This window comes from Argiope bruennichi, chromosome 10 (genome assembly GCF_947563725.1).
Source record: "Argiope bruennichi chromosome 10, qqArgBrue1.1, whole genome shotgun sequence".
Taxonomy (NCBI): Eukaryota; Metazoa; Arthropoda; class Arachnida; order Araneae; family Araneidae; genus Argiope; species Argiope bruennichi.
The window spans coordinates 122,077,229-122,093,048 of record NC_079160.1 but is presented as its reverse complement, the minus strand read 5'-3'; the positions used below and the strand labels follow the sequence as shown (position 1 = coordinate 122,093,048).

At 30.6% G+C, this 15,820-nt stretch overlaps 1 protein-coding gene across 4 annotated transcripts in view; it reads right to left on the bottom strand.

Annotated features, from left to right (window-relative positions):
- The window catches only part of LOC129989456 (uncharacterized), a 302,200-nt gene that overhangs the window by 154,807 nt on the left and 131,573 nt on the right, over nt 1-15,820 (bottom strand). The window lies entirely within an intron of this gene.

The following is a 15,820-nucleotide window of genomic DNA, read 5'->3' as shown; positions in this document are numbered from 1 at the left end:
TGCGAACGAGGAAATAGTCATCAAAATTGTGTACTTTGCAACAAATATATTGTCAAAGAAGCAATTTGGGAGAATTTAATTTTTGGTTTAGAGGAAATGCTCCTAAACAAGCAAATTTTACTCCGTTTACTAATATATTTTCATAACATAGCCCATTGTCTTAAAAAATATTTTAAGTTTAGAAGGGTAGTAAAAATTTGCGAATCAACATGATTGTTTATCAAGATGGAGCAATTGTGTACTTTGCCACAGAGAGGATGTCAAATAAGCCATTTGGGAGAATTTTACTTATGGTTTAGAGAAAATTCTCTTAAACATGCAAAGTTTAACCCGTTTACTGATAAGTTTTCATAACTTAAGCCATTGTCTTAAAAGATATTTTGAGTTTAAATGAGTAGCAAAAGTTTGCGAATCAAATGCTTGTTGATCAAGACGTAAAAATGACTTTTTTAGCCTTTTAGCTGTTGACATTTTTGATAATTTTTCAAATCTTAGAAAAATTGTAAAAAATGTTGCCGTAGACGACTTTTTTTATGTCGATCTATTTCTTAAAAAATTATTGTAAGCTTACATTGAAACATTAAATCTATTCAACTATATTTTATAAATAATTTTGTCTTCACTTTTTCAAATTGCCGACTTGTTTTTATTTAATTTTAAGTTTATTTATTACAATCAATCAGCAAAGAAACTTTTAACTAAGCAGTATCAAATCGATAAGTTTTTCTTTCTTTATTCATTTGAAAAAAAGTTATTTCATATTGTTTGTGGTACATTTCTTTAAAAAAATAATTCAACAATAAAAGATGGATAATAATAATAAACATCCTATCAATGTGCAGCATTAACAAGCTTTTAATTGCAATATTTTTAAATACATCCTCCAATTACCTATAATATATTTTATTTCTAATATTTCTTGGGGCAAAATTCTGTTCTATCACTTTTTCCAATGAACAAAGTTTCATTTTTTGCTTCTCAATGAAGCGATCAAATAAGCAAAATCGTCACGGCTTGCAATAACGGAGGGTAAATTTTCCCAGTTATGTCTGGTCGGAACTGGTGGCATGGCCCAAAATTAGAATCCCCAAACATTTTCTATCGATAACAATCGATTTCTGCAGCGACAATGACCATTTTCTGTGACGGTTCACGCTCTGGAACTCACAATGAAGCGTGAATTTATTGCCCTCGACTTCATTCAGGCCTGCTCATAAAGAGTGGAGGATGAAACCGTTAAATCAATTATGGCCGCAGAAATGCCTTATCGAATGTTTTTATTCAACTCATCGGTCGTTGTAAATGGCAGGAGTTGTGTTCCCCGCCTTCATTGGGCATTCGGTACAGTTTGGAATTGGGGAAGAACAGTTGTTAAATAGTTAGAGTTGGAAAAGATAGTTAGTAACAGTAATTATGATAGTGTTCCATACAAAGGTAGATGGTTACTGCGTAATTATTTTTAACTGTTGGAAATGATAATTTCGAATATATCTTAGATGCAGTAGTTTCATAGATAATTAAATTACTTTTGGAGGTTCAATTTTTATTTACTTTAAATAACTAATATCAATTGGTTCTGCAATAAGTTTTTTGTATAAAAAATTGTTCTATATTTTAATAGCTCTCATTTCACTTTTAGATTATGGGTAACATTGAATTTCGTATTCTTCCAGTATGGGGATTTTGGAGGGAATGTAATAAAATGCTTGTTCACTTGTAATTTCTCGTATATGAATTACAAAAAGAAAAACTGTTACAACCGACAAAAAATTATTCGGCACTCACTAGAGCTTCGGTATAGCTCGCTGTATAGCTTTATAGTCTTTTAAATGCCTTTTCTTACTATGTTTGTCTATGAATTTATTATCTTTTAAATGTCTTTTCCATTCTGTTTCTTTATTATTACATACCTGGTAATGTAATAATAAAGAAACAGAATGGAAAAGACGAATAAATTGTAGATTTTTAATATATTTCAGACGAAAAATCCTTCTGTCTATAGTGTGCATAAATTCAAAAACGCAATTACCTAGATGGATGGAATTTAGCAAACATTTTTATCCCTACAATTCTGATTAAATTAAATTCTTATATTAAATTCAATTTGAAATCCGTTAAAATATTAACTGCATGTTTATTCGTATATATGTAAATAAGAGAAATATAATTAAATAAAGGAAATTTTATTTTTCACTTTAATATTAAAATTTTAGATATTCATCAAATATAGGATCAAACAGATCAATGAGAACACTGTTCCTAAATGCATTCACCATTCCCCTTCTGCAACGCGCCATATTGTAAAAATATATGAAAAAGTCAAAGGGCGAGCGTTCGCTCTAGTTATGCATGGTAAAGTGGTTTTTCTTGCCAAGCCTCCTCAGAAATACTTCAAGCAATCACATAATAAGAAAAATAGTATTTTTGTTTTAGATACATTCTTCTGAATTTATTGAAGCTAAAATTTAACACAGAACTCTACTTGTTGTCACATACCAAATTTGATGTATTTAAAGCATTGCGTTTTTGAATGATCGCGTTGACATTCCACTGAAAATAGAGACCGACAGAAGGTTAACCCTTATTTCAATTTGACCCCATATGTGATACTGGTTTACACTATGTTAAATCTATGTATCTTATCTATCTGTGAATTTTATCTATCTTGCTCTCTTCGTTTTGAGATTATCGTGTAAACTTATATCCGAACAACCGGACAGATAGACTTTCTTTGAATGAATTTCGTTCATAATTTAATTTAAAAAAACCTTTGGTCACAAGACCATATACTTTCATTTGTCTAACTCCAAGCGGTTTTGAGTTATCTCGTTCACAGGCAGATGTAATGCCAAAAATGTGTTTTTTCGAACTCGGATAGGTTTAAAAAGTGACATTCGTCAAAATCTCGAGCTTGAACGTTTTTGACAATTATAATACTTTCATTACACTTCGTTTTCTAGAAAGTAAAAACAATGAATCATAAATTAATGGTACAGACAGTTTTGGCTAAAAAAAATGTTTTAAAACAACAATATATAGATAACCTAGTATATAAAGCGAATTTATTTATGATACGATTATTTACATTGATTTAGGCGCATTACAGAGCTTTTATATCGATTACACAAAGAGCACAAGGAATTTATTTATACACAAAGAGCACAAGGAAAGGATGAATGAATTTATTGTGATAAAATTGAAATGGTTGTGGACTGATGGAAAATCTCAGATTCAGCACAGAAGATTCAAACCGGAGAGCTGTCGGATACAAATATGTCTCGTGTGTGTAGTTGTGTTCGTATGTTATCCGTCTCTGCAGTGTTGTAGAGAGACCGCTTGGAAAACAAGAATGCTGCCTAGTGATAAATAATATAATTTTTTTAACCAGCGACGACTCATACATTATAATTCAACAACCGTTTCACTTTTATTAAATCTTGTATTTTCGCTTTAAATATTACTTGGGGTTTTTTTTTCTACGTTAAAGGATGTGTGAGCAATGAAAACATTTTTGGTCAAAAGTTTCTGTATTTATTAGAAAAACATTCCAAGGAATATAGTGTCTCTTGGATGCTTCAATAATTTCTCGTTAAATGAAGTAATTCCATATATAAACATAATTTCACGTGCAGAATTTTGATTGCTCTCCACTCAGAAAAATTCGACAGTTAAAGCAATTAAAATAAATTAAATTTTCTCTTCAACAGTGAATACAAAACTTTCAACTTCCTTCATTTACACATCAATAAATGTTCCTTCAATTAAAATGAATTAAAACAGAAACAAAATTAGAATATTGGAAAGTATCTAGTCTAGTATTCCAATTTAAAACTCAGATGATACATACTACCTCATGAAAGGCACTTTGCCATTGTCATTTTGAAATCCATTGTTATTATGGCAGGAAGCAAAAGGACTCAATACCATAGCATAGCATCTTAACCCTCTAACTACTTATTCCGCTATTTCCGCGGGTTGGCAATCAGTCCATTTTCTGTTGCATCCCGCGTTTTTCGCAGTTGAGAATATTTATTTTTACGATTATATATTTTTATTATGTCATATTACTATCGTGTAACATATAGTATCAATTCACTTTGTGTGAAAGATATTTGAACTTATTTGCAAACAACGCATCTTAATAGAAATTTTTAAAAATGACACAGTCAGATGGTTAAAGTCGGAGAACATTTGACAAGTGATTGTCACGCCACGAGGCTTGACACCATTGATTTTTAAATTAAAAATTTTCTGTGCTTATTCTTGATACTATCAAAGGTTAAGCTTCATTGAAGACAAGACTTTTCTGTTTTAACGTTAGATTGCATTATTTGAAAACAAAATTCAACGAATCAAGAAAACACTTCAACTGATTGAAGAATCAGAAAGAATTTATCTATCATCACGATTAAATAAAGGAAATTTTTCCTTAACCGGGATGATAAATAGGACGTCAGGCAGCAGAGGCATGTGCAGTGTCAGCTTCTTCATTAAAGCCCTCGAAGGATATCTGTTTCTGTTTCTTGCGGTTGGGCAGCTAAGCGATGACATCAAACAGAGCGATTCATCCCGAGGCGGAGACATCTGTGTTAGCATCAAGATTAATATCTACCTAATCGTATGTCTACTATTTGTTTCGTTTTCTTTGTGATTTCTATACACAAAGAGCACAAGGTAGAATTCTTACGATTTGTTCGCACAAATTCATTTTCCGTTTACAAAGTGCATATGTATATATATATGCACTTTATAAACGGATATATATATATATGCACTATTTGGCATATTTTTCCTTTATTGTAATTAAATGAGGAAGGTAAGGCGTCTATTAAGTTATCTATTAATGACTCTTTCAAAACCTAAAAACTGTAAGTTTTGACTCTTATCTTAGATTTACCTTTTCGTATATGTGTAATCATTTAAATCATTTATCAGTGAAAACTAAAATCAGTTTGAGACAATTTCCTTAAAAATTAGGCCTACGATTTATATTAACGTTTTCTTTGTTTCCTATTTTTAAGTTAGACAAAATTTATTTTAAAATATGAACAATTTCTATCCTTTAACTTACTTTTTCTCTAATAAATTCTTGAGACGTGCAGTGCAGTATATAAACTTATATAAAGTATCAACATAAAATCTTCTAATTTAACTCGAAACGTTAACAGCTACTGCTTCTATAACTTCCCAGGCCGCGGTCGCGTTCACATTCTACGTGGCTTGAGATAAATGGGGGACTTAATACTCAATAAGAAGTGAGAAAATACTTTTTATAACAGTGAGTTTTAGTATTAAAAAATTTTGTCTTCTGGTATTAGTGAACAAAGAAATGAATTCGAAGAACTATCCGGCCAGTCCTACCGCCACATTAGCTCAGATAGTCGAGAATGTACTATATACATATATATAATAATATCTCTTAACTTAATTTAAATCATGATCAATTTCCTATTTATCATCTTAAATTAGTCCATGTTATTTTATTCTAAAGTTTTCTTCTATATCCTGATCCCTATCCCACTTTTTATTTAATTATTTGTTTCGCGCGCTGTAAAAATATTATTCGATTTGACTTCTTACATTCTGAGTGAAGGGATAAATATACCTAATGCCCACGACATTCTTTTAAAGATACCTTTCTTTTTCCTAAATCGACACGTACCAAAGAAATCTCTAAAAGAATCTTTTATTAAAATTACCAAAGGGGAAACTTCAATCACTTTGATTTTGTGTCGCAATGTAGACAGACACGTCTTCTTATCGATTCATCTCTTGTACAAATTATGCCACTGTAGAGAAATAAATTGAAGCTTATTCCAAAAGTGTCATCTTTACGGCTACACTTCTGCCAAAATTATGCTCTCTCTCTCTCTCTCTCTTACACACACACACACACACACACACACACACACACACACACACACACACACACACACACACACACACACACACACACACATAATGTAAGCATTATCTTATGTGAAACCGAATGTAGGTGCGACAAGACTTTGCATTTTTGCAGAAGAAAAGACTTTGCATTTTTTTATTCTTTTCAATTCATCCCGGGAAGGCATAATTTATTTACAAGAGGAAACGCGGACAAGGCACGACCGTTCACAGCAACAGATTAGGCAAGAAGAGAGGTAAAAGAGGGAGAAACAAATCATTCCTGTCTTATATAACGTGAAATCTCGATATGGATTTCTGACACGTGTCGATTCTGACAGGAATTTCTCACACGTGTCGAAATCCTGTCCTCTGAATCCCTTGACAAGGTATTCAGAGGGACCTTTAGAAGAATCTGTTTAATTCTTTAGCCCTTCACTCGGCACGTGATGTAATCACTTTTACAAATATATCATGAAACGCTCAAAACTGCATTTTCGACATTCATTGCTTTTTTTTTTGTTTGATTTGAAGAAATCTGCTGCCGAAGCCCACCAGACACTTTTAGAAACTTATAGTGATGCTGCTCTGTCATATCCCAATGGTCGAGTTTGGTTTCAATGATTTAAGAGTGGTGATTTCGATATCAATGACGAAGAACGGCCTGGAGGACCAAATAAATTCAAAGACAATCCATTGCATGACTTATCGGATGAAAATGGGAAAAAGTTGTAGAAAATGATGAAAAATATTTTGATGATATATATTGTACCCATTTTTCTCAATGGATGCCTTTTTAAAGTGAAAAAAAAAATGATGAAAATACATGCAAGCACCTAATATAAGAAGATTATAAGGCAGAAATCAATGTAACAATATATCTCGTTTTTTGAATTGCAGAATTCAAAGAAACAATATATCTCATTCTTTTACGTGAGGGTTGGTGTGAAATGGACCCCGCCTATGCTGATGTTTCAGATTCTTTTAATGTTCTGAGTATGACAGAGTACGAAAGTGAGCAGCAGGGATTCAGAAATCTTCTGGCAAATGTTTCTACTTATAGTGAAAATAGGTATTCCTCGAATTCGTCGGATAGTGATGAAATTTTGGGAAAAAAAAAATCATGATATAGGAATGGAACGAAATTCTAGAACTGAATATTCTAGAAAATCTGATCGAATATCTCTTCTTGCTTTCTTGAAAAAAAAGTAGCAAATCCTCATATTAAACACATTCTCTTATAATATGAATAAATTGTTTTGAAATTTTTTATTTTAAATTCATTTTATTCCTGATGAGGAATGATAAAAGTATTTTTGGTTTAGTTTAGATTAGTTATATTAACGTCCCGTTTTAAAGCAACACTTGGGCTATTTTTGGACGGACCTCGTCATTTTGAGCCGCAGTCAGATGACGAGGACGACATCTGAGCTGCCTTCCTTTCCAAACATCCACACCACACCAGTGGGAGAACGTTTGGCCCCGATGGTTTTAACATGCTGCTTGCACGAATGTTCTTCGGTAGAGTCAGGTATCGAACCTGAAGCCATTCGGTTCCTAGACCGAGATTTTACCACCAGGCCAAAAAAAGTATGCATGTAAAAAACAAGATAAAATGAATAAATTTTCATATTTGAGTTTCTTTTTCTAAAAAATTTCAAACTAAAACTACATATAAAATATAGGTTTTCTTATATTTTTCATTATTTTCATATAGAAAAAAGTCTATTTACTTTGGAAATAATAAGTTTTATATGAATGGTATAAAAACGGAATGAGAAAAGAAAATGAATACAGAAATGTTATAGAAGGAAGGGGCTAAGAACATTTTGGTTTTTTCTTAGTAAAAATCGCCTTTCTGTCTTAAATAAAATATATTTGCGAGAAAAAATATCCATATACTCTGATCGCATTCTATGTTTTATACAAATAACAATAAGATAAGGAGTAAGTGTTTGAGAATTTGGGGTAAAGTGTGTGTGTGTAAATGTTCAAGAAGTAAATGCATGTGCTGAAGGGTTAAGGTCATTTACCCACTGTACAACATAAGAAATGAGTTTCATTTCGAATCATGTAAGCTACAATTGTATAAGATCCTTTCTGTAACATCACGACGGCTACAAAAATGTGAGATATATTTCGACACAGACTAGACATCGTTCAAGTTTCGAATGCTGGTCACATTGTAAATTTATGATAGCAATACAATATCTTTTTTGAAGTGTGTAGCCAACCACAGGTATAACTTTTTTCCTTCAAAATATATAGCCTTTCAAATCTGAAATATATATATATATATATATATATATATATATATATATATATATATATTTACTGTAACCATTCTGTATTACTCTTACCGAAGACGTATTTTATAACTTGGCGTAAAAAATTTTACACTGCCGTTGAAGAGAAGTTACATTTTGTTTCCTGAATTTCTAAGGGCAACTGTAAGAGTTGTTACATTGTGCCATTTTTCAAGCTAGAAAGAAAAAAAATTCGGTCTGCATCTCTATACGCCAATTCCGATATCGCAATACATTTTTATTGCCTTTTTCACTCCCTTTCGAATTTTCAGTTATTTTTTAAGAAATGTAGGTGGGGAGAAGCGACTGAAGTGTACTTTGCTCTTCTTTTTTTTTTTTTCACTCCACTTTTTCCTTTTGCGCCCTTCTTATAATGCCAGCGGCTGAAATGACAGCCGTCAGGGGAAGACGGTTGCGGAAACTCACCCAATCACCGGCGATGAATGATCATGAAGCCAATTTGGCCTGACGAGTATTTCTGTCGCCAAGTGACAACTCCCGCAGCGCGGCTGTTTTTATTGGCTGGCGCGAATCGGAGAAGCAGAGCGTGACGGAAAAGTACCATTCGAAAAAAGATATTGCTAGTTGCTTTCTGTGGAGATACAGATAAAATATTTTTCTTTAGAGGGGCTTTACCGATGGGGTTTTGCCTTTTTAATCGCATATAAGTTTAATAGCTATGACAGTGCAAGTTACACTTTTTATATTAATGTATACACTGTTTTCCATAAATTCATGATAAATCACAAAAATCACGATTACTCACAACATCCCATGTTGATTTTAATAAAACTGACAAATCATATGCAGCACACAGTAAGGCATAAAATTACATGAAAAAAAAATTATCAGACAGTTATTTTGTTATAAAAATTTGCGTATGTATAAAATGAACAAATCGGATGTTTCAGTTTGATATAGAAAAAGCATCTTCAAGATGAAGTATAATACCCCTCTCCTCCTTCTCCTAGAATCAATACAACACATGCAATGATGTATGATACTATCAAGTATGTGGTCTATCAGCTCCATAGCAAGTATCCCTGTAAAACAGTTGCAAGGGAGGCAAGGGTCTGAGAAGGAGAATGGAGAACAACTATGTGTCTTTCTATACTACACTAAACATGCTTGATATGATGCAGGTTCGGCCAGGCCATTGAGCTGGTCTATCTCTGTGCTGAATTGTTTCCAGCTGAAAATAATCATTTATGATGTTAGGATTATGGAGTCTTGCGTTGTCTTGCAGCAGGAAATCATCACCTGTTTTAGCCTCAAACCCAGTCCTTCTCGACTTTTGACTAAGTTTCGTTCCAACTCATAAATCTCAAGCTGAAATGGCTGCAGGTCAATTTTATAATTTTCCAGCAGCATTTTAATTCGAAGGTTGTTCTTAAAATACAAAAATTAGCTGTATATGCTTATAATTGTTGAACATAATGTGACAATCGATTATACGTACTATAAACAAAATCGCAAACTGAAATGACGTTCTTTTCAGGAATTGGAAATATTGTTTTCTGATTGAAATTGCGAATGGTCTAACTCGAGGAGAAGATGCATTTAAGATATTAAGATAATGTACTCTATCGAGTTCTGTTTTAAGATCGAGTTAAATACTTCAAAATCTATAATAAAATGAATGTAATTTTTTTAAAACAATTGATTAATTTATGTAGTATATTTCATGTCAAAATATCAAAATGTACCTAATTTCCACAACAATCATTGAAACAATTCATTAAGGTGCAAAAACAGATGTTACTTTGGCAGAAACATACTGCACTTAAAAAAATCAAAATTTATAAATCAAAGAAATCTTACTGAAAGAAATTTAACAATATTCCTCTCCTTGGCAACCAAAACACGCAAGATAAATAAATTCTAGTACAAAGTTTTGATTCGTTAATGAACTTAAACCATAAATGTCAAAATAGTTATCGAACGAAACAGCATGGCATAAAATTCCATTCTTTCAGTTGCAGAGGAGCAGGTGATGAAACAAGCAGATGAGAATTCAAATTGCAAACAAAGCGAATGTGTGACGGGAGCGAAGGACTTAGTGTTACCACATTCTGTACCTTTCCCAATACAAAGAGACCCGCTTTTCAAATTCTCTAGGATGGGCTTGTTTAAGTATTTATAGCGCCAAATAGGAATGTTCGGGCACTTTATTTTAATGAAGATGGCTAGCAGCGGGATTCGTAAATGAATGCGGAATGGCTCAATTTGTATCCTAGAACTGGAATGGAATTTAGTGGTCCCATTGAGCTTTATCACAAGCGCCGAACAAAGGAATTTACAAATCGTGGCAGAAGCATTTGTGATTGTGTCTTTCGTAATGTAACCATAATTAACCATTTTTAATCGTATACGAAATGCTCAACTTGTATCTGTTGATGTTAACTATGTTACTGTTTATCTCAGTGTTTATTTGAATAAAATAAAATTAAATGTATTAAAACAATAATAGGTTTATTTATTTATCTTTTTTGGAGGATTTAAAAAGTTTATAAAAGTTTCTATCTTAATTGTCTTCTCAATTAATCATATGTAATTTAATAAAAACTATTTTAATGAAATGACTCTCTTGAGTTACGCATCAATTACTTTGCTCCAATTTCATTTTAGAACTCATTAGCCATTATTTAAAAGAGAAAATACAACAAGTCACACTGCGTAAGATGATGTGTATAAGATGAACTAAGCAGTCATCTAATACTAACCGTAAAATCGGAGGAAAATATAAGAATTCCTAAATGAAATAAGACTAAACTTTTAAATATCCCGACTCCGTATATTAACCAACCAAACGTTTCTGATGTAACCGAAAGGCTATGCTTGATTTCTTCATCTTTAGCAGTTATAAATATATATAATAAAAAGTGGAAATCCATTTGCCATCCATCTGTCTGTGCAAATAAAGATGCATGTGTGTGTATTGGCGCTCTACAGGCCAGATCATTTGACATACAGCTACCAAATTTGGCACATGCATACCTTGGAGGATGGGAATGTACACCTTAGAGAGATTTCTTTTTTGAAATTTTCATAAGAATTTTAATTAAAAATTAAGTAGAATTTTGGCTATTTTCCATGAAATGTTTCCCAAATATTATTGCACAAAAATGAACTTACACTGTTTAAAAATATGGAACATTGTCTTTTTGTACTCATTTTATGATCTTCTGAATTTTGGCAATTTTTAAAAAAATAATTTTTTTGCTTAATTTGCTAAAATAAATTACATTTTCGCCCTGAAATTCAAAACGTTTTAGTGTTTCATCAAATATTTAATAATGTGATTTTCATTTTTGAATGTTGAAGAAGACGGATTCTGTTTAATATCTGTGTCTGTGTGATTTACAAGATGGATAAAAAAATTAAATTACAATTATGCAAAATTTGGAAGATAGATGAACAGGATATTTACGTTTTTAAACATCCTATGTTGTAATCTCTTTAGAAAGTTTCATGTACGCATGAAATAGGACTAAAATAAAACAATTAAAATAACATAGTTTTAATACCACACAGTTTGACGAAATAATGAACATGAAGAAGTTACAGCTGAATGATTGATCTGAAAATAAATATAACCAATATTCTTGGTGAACCAATGGGTCGCCTGAAGCGATTTGCTCTAAATATATGAAAACAAGCCCTTCGGAACTTATTGATATTGCATTACAATCAGGAACCAAACACAGAGACGTAAGGTATTTAACATTCATCTGCGTATTATCTAATGATTTATTAGGATTCACGATTTTTCACTTTCAGTGGATTTTAAAATTGAATTGGTGCAATGTATTTTGTATGCTTTGTGTTATCATACATTCAATTCACAACTTTTGAAAGTTTCAAGATAATATAAGAGGCTAAAAATGTAGTCCCATTTTGTAGTGAGAATGAATGCGGATTAAAAGATAAACCAGATGAGTAGAAGTTTTGTATGAGGCATGATCAGAAGACTTAGTGATAACGTCCTCTGTATTTTTGATAATCCGGAATAATTAATACTGTGGCTAATTTTTGATTACCTAATGGCAATATCAATTTTGATGGGACATATATTTTGGCCCTGAAGTTTTTCGCCGCACTCAATCCATCTTATTTCCTAAACCAACTTTTATATGAAATATTCGATAAAGAAATGATCATCTACAGCAATGAATCTGCAAGTTACCCACTTATGGAATAAATGCAGCATGTCATCATTTTATTTAGCCAATGAATATTGTGTTTCAAGTTTGAAAATTCCGCCCTACCATTATTATGCTCATTCAATCAAAAAGGGATTTTGGAAGCACAATCTTTTAATTTTTATTTTCATTAAACATTGAAATGCCAGGTTAATTCTATGAAAAAAGAACAAACGAAAGCAGATGTCCAAATTCAAAAGATTTGCAAAGCGGCAAGGACAGAAGCCCGTACGTTCTGTATTTTATACTTCCGAACGTCAAAGAATTCATTTCCAAAACAACACAAGGTTCGTACATGTAAATAAAATAAATTTGATAACAGTTGCACTAAAAAACACATTATTAAGGTAGGTAATTATGTTAAAAAGTCGATTTTTTTTTGCGAAACTATGAATTTTTTAAAAAAAATTAATATTCTTATAAACAGATTTCCTTATAAAACTGTTAAGAATTTGTTTCCAAGTCTAATTTTTGGGGAAGTTCCATTGATTTTTATATTTGTAATTACATGCGTTAGAAGCTATGTTCAGAAGCTATTTTCTCAAATTCTAATCTTTGATAGAATTAATTTCCATACGGAAAACTTCATAAATTAATATATGATACATATATTTTATACAAATTTGGTTTTATAATTTCTCTATTTGTTCCACATTTTCTGAATGAAAGAATAAGTAATCTATTCATTTAGAATGATTTTATAGTTGTTTTAATGCTTCACAATATGGACGAAACTGAAAATTTCGTTTTATTGATTAGTCGAACGACAATATTTAAAGAATGAATAGAAATAAAGCTTATATTTTAGTTCGAGAACTAAATAACATATTCCTTAATCTATCTGTAAAATTTTAAGCAAATCATCCTTGTTTCCAATTTTCTAAATACTTTTTGCACTCAAGTGGTATATTTTGGTTTCGTAAATGTTTTTTAATCATTTTTATCAAAATATTCAAAAATATAACGGTTTTCGGATCTTTTTCAAAACATTCATCTCGAACTTAAGCACATACCTTAAGAAACTGAAGAATATAACTTTTTTATATCAATTATTTTGTTTAAATAGTAAATTCGTAATTTTTTATAATAAACATAAAAGTATCATTTTTCTGAAATTCGTTATTCAGTAAAGCCACACTTGTAAAAAACGTAATAAAATTAATTGATTAACTGGTATTTAAATTATAAAATACTAAAATAATAAGATGTTATTTAAACTATACCAATATACAAAATTTCGATACATTAAGACTACGCAAATCGAACGAAAAATAGATTACAATATTCCATTTTTACAAAATAAAGCGAATCAGGTAAATAAAAGCAGACGATAAAAAAATAATACATTATTTTGTTTATTCTGACATCTGTCTCAATTTCAAGCCAAATTCTATATTCGATAGCCCTGCTCTACCCCAGTTTCTCTCGAATATATTCTTAATGAACATAAAAGGAATCAGATAGAGCCATGCAAAGAGCATTAAAAGAAATGGATGACTCATTTCTAAAAGTATTTGATGTAGGTCCCTTTTTTTTCCGGCTTTTATCCAATTTTTAGATGGCCCAATTCTTTTGAGTGGATACACGGATAAAAAAAAAGAAACTTTCATTTTTTTTTTCTGTCACTGGATTTATCCCTCTTCGTAGCTCCGCTAAAAATGAAGAGCTTAATGCTCTCAAATCTCACAGGCCAAGAACTCTTTGATACTCTATTCTTTTTATGGTCCCAAAGTAAGTGGGAAAAACGATTTTTTTTAGCTTTTTATTTCTTTCTCGTTTCTGAAAATTCGTGGCCATATATTTAAGAATACCGAGAACTTTTGGCGCTGGTTCCTAAATCCATTTACTTTGCTTTGTTATACCACATTGAACATTTTTGTCCACTTATTAATCTTTTTTAAAGAAAAATAACTTTGGGGCTGATATATTTTGGGCTAATTTATCCCAATTAAATAATATATTTAAAAGTATTACTTATTTTAATTCTAAATAAATACTCTAGTAAAAAATACATTGCATTAAAGAAATTTTGTACCTTAGTAATATCAAAAAATTCTTCATGTAATTGTAAAACAAGTTTTAATAATATAAAATAATATATTAAAGCTATAATTTTTAATATATGGTTGTAATTACATTATTATTTATTTTACTGTACAATTTAAAACTGAAAATTTCCTTTCTTTAACGAATATTTCACTGATGACTGATTTAATGGAAGTACAATTGACTTAGAATTTAATGTCCAAATGGAAATTATATTGAATCTGATATAATTCTAGAAGACAGTTAGAAACGAAATAAAAAGTTTCAAAGTTTCACTTTGAAATCTGTAATTATAATGAAGTTGCTAATTTCCTTTGTGATATTACAATTAGATGCTAATAATTTTCTCCTCGGACGATATAAATCGGGACCTGACGAAAGACCTTGACTCAGTTTTATATACATGAAACGTGGATTTTTTTTGAAAATATTTTTTAAATATCTAGAACCATTAGCAAAAATATTCCGAATTCCACGTATGTTTTTTTTTTTTTTTTTGCTCAAGTAATATTTTATTATCAGCTAAATGCTATTTATAAATCACTTTCGTAAATTTATTTCTTTTATGTTGTATTCTATAGCAAATAAATCTATCGTCTTAATTCAACCTCACGTTACATTATATACCTTCAAATCCAGGAAATTATTTAATGTAGAAATAAAAAAGTAGATACTTTATTCAATAAGATCAATAAATCAGCTGAGCAAAATGCCTTGCTATCAAAGTCTAAAAATTTTACTTACAGCTACTGTTCCTTTTCAATCATTTATTCTTTATCATAGCTATAGACATTTCTAAATTAGCAATTTCTAAATTATTTATTCATGATTCATTACATTTGTTACTCACCATGCCAAAAAAAAATAAAATAAATTTGATAACTTAAACCAATGAACGTTTCTCTGTGAATTAGTAGTTTAAATCGTTTGGCCAAAGCATAAAAAATATTCCTTTTAAAATTAAAAGAAAAAAAATTCGAAACTGAAAACATAAAAATATTTCAAATATGTCAAAAACAAAGAAAAAATATAGTTTTGGATATTTTATTATTTATTTGCCTTTAAATTTTGAGATTAAACTTTAAAACGATTTTGAAATTTTTTTTTTCTGAAATAGTAGTATTATTTTGTCATATGTTCATAGTGAGAAAAATATAACATTCAATTTTCTTTATCATTGCAATTTACACTAAAATGGAGATAAGGTGGCAATATTAAGTTGTTTCATAATTTTTGATCGATAGCTTTCATGGACAAAGTAAAATTAAGAGTGTTCGGGCAGCAGATTTTATTTAAAGAAACTTGAAAACCATATTAACCTGAAAATTACCTGAAAATCGATCGTTATCATAACGCCACTTGTAATGATAAATGTTTTTG